This window comes from Dasypus novemcinctus, chromosome 17 (assembly GCF_030445035.2).
Source record: "Dasypus novemcinctus isolate mDasNov1 chromosome 17, mDasNov1.1.hap2, whole genome shotgun sequence".
Classification (NCBI taxonomy): Eukaryota; Metazoa; Chordata; class Mammalia; order Cingulata; family Dasypodidae; genus Dasypus; species Dasypus novemcinctus.
This window is the reverse complement of record NC_080689.1, coordinates 80,835,023-80,837,721: the sequence shown is the minus strand read 5'-3', so window position 1 is coordinate 80,837,721 and position 2,699 is coordinate 80,835,023.

Here is a 2,699-nt window from a genome sequence, read left to right as displayed (position 1 = left end):
AACCAGCAGGGGCTGCGGCACCATCCCCCCCACTAAAGGCACTTTTGGATTCTCGCGCCTCTGGGCCTGCGACTACAAAGGGGGCTCCAGGATCTACCACCCCAGGAAAGGGGAGAGAGACACACACAGCCTAAGGATGATTCTGCTTCAACCCACAAATTTGGTCCACTGTGTTCCAGGAGTCCTTCCAGGCCGGTGGGGCTGCACCATCGTCAGCCTTGGAAGTGGCAAGGGAATAAGGATACACAACCCTCCCAATCTCCTCCTCTACTAACCGGGACTGATTGTTGAGGACTCCGAGGGAGTGGAAACATTTCCTAGCCAGGAAAAGGGAGGAACCTGCCAGAGAAGGCTGGAGAACTGTCTCAGAGAAAATCTGAATCACAAGGCTCCCAGCCTCCAGACAGGAAGCTCTGTCACATGGATCCCATCCATATCGCAACAAATACACTCCCACCAGGCATTGAACTGAGCGCTCCCAAAGAGTGCCTTCTGCTGGCAGACCAAGGAAGCGCACATGAGAAAATTAAATATAAATAGGAGAGGCTTTTTCTGGCCTCTATAGCCTCCCTCCCCAAGGCCCTAAGATGTGACTCTACAACCAATTATTGGGTCCAGTTACCCAGTTTTGAGCAACCAGCAGGAAAATCCTAACAATCTAGGTGAACCAAGAATCAAAGAGCAGTGGTAACACACTAAATCCCTACAAAAAAAAAAAGAAATTGAGCATCTGTGTAAACTACATCCTAATCAGAAGCCTAGATATCAGCAAAATATCAGGAGCCATACTAAGAAAATAGAAGACATGACCCAAGAAAAGGAATATATCGAAGCCCCAGAAGAGATGCAGAATTTGAGAAAACAAATTAGCAAGATGTGCACACATTTCAAAAATCAAATTAATGAGTTGAAAGACAATATGGCTAAAGAGATAAATGACATCAAGAAGACATTGGGCAAGCTCAAAGAAGAATTTGAAATCCTGAACAGAAAAGTAACAGAGCTCATGGAAATGAAAGCCACAACAGGTGAGATCAAAAACACATTTGAGAGCAAATTTGAAATGATAGAAGAGAGAATAAGTAATACCAAAGACAGAATAGGTAAAATTGAAGAGAGAAAAGAATGGAAAAAATTGATCAGGGGCTCAGAGAGTTGAATGACAACACAAAACGCAACAACATAAGTGTCACGGGAGTTCCAGAAAGAGCAGAGAAGGGAAAAGGGACAGAAAGAGTGTTTGAGGGAATAATAACTAAAAATTTCCCAATTCTCATGAAAGAAATGAACTTACAGATTCAAGAAGCACACCATACCCCAATCAGAATAAATCTAAATAGACCTACTCCAAAACACATATTACTCAGAATGTCAAATGTCAAAGATAAAGAGAAAATTCTCAGAGCAGCAAAGGAGAAGCAAACCATCACGTACAAGGGTTCAATAAGACTTAGTGCAGATTTATCCTCAGAAACAATGGAGGTGAGACGACAGTAGTATGATATAATTAGGATACTGAAAGAGAAAAACTCCCAGCTGAGAATTCTTTATCCAGCAAAATTATCCTTCAAATTTGAAGGTAAGTTTAAAATATTCACAAACAAACAAAAACTACGAGAGTTTGCAAAAAAGAATCCATCTTTGCAGGAAATATTAAAGGAAGCCTTAGAACCTGAAAGAAAAAGACAGGAGAGACAGGCTTCGAACAGAGTATAGAAGAAAATAGCAGAAAGGATGACCAAAAGAGTGAAAAGACAGACAAAAATAAGATATGATATATGAAAACCAAAGAATAAAATGGAAGAAGTAAATTGTGCATTTACAGTAATATGATTGAATGTGAATGGATTAATCTCCCCAATCAAAAGATACAGGCTGACAGAATGGATATGAAAACATGAGTCATCCATATGCTGCTTACAAGAAACTCACCTTAGACCCAGGGATACAAACCAGCTGAAAAGTGAAAGGTTGGAAAAAGATACTCAATGTGAATAGTAACCAGAAAAGAGAAGGGGTAGCTATACTAATATCAGACAAAACAGACTTTAAATGCAAAAAAAGTTTTAAGGGATACAGAAGGCCATTATATATTAATGAAAGGAACAATCCACCAGAAATATCTACACACCTAACCAGGGTACCCCAAATACATGAGACAAACTCTAGGAAAACTGAAGGTAGAAACAGACATCTCTACAATAATCATTGGAGACTTCAACACACCACTCACATCATTAGATCAAACAACTAGAAAGAAGATAAACAAGGAAACAGAGAACTTTAACAATATGAAAAATGAGATAGAACTAATAGATATATATAGAACACTGCATCCAAACTCAACGGGTTATACTTTCTTCTCAAGTGCCCATATATCTCTTTCCAGGATAGACCACAATTAGGGCACAATGCAGATCCCCATAAATATAAAATAATTGAAATTATACAAAGCACCTTCTCTGATCATAATGGAATGAAACTGGAAATCAATAATAGACAGGAAAAAAGTAAATTTGCAAATGTGTGGAGGCTGAACAATATATTCCTAACTAATCAGTGGGTCAAAGAAGAAATTGCAAGTGAAATCAGTAAATATATTGAGACAAATGGAAACAAGAACACAACTTATTAAAACTTATGGGATACAAAGGCAGTCTTGAGAGTGAAATTTATAGCTAAATGCCTATATTAAAAAA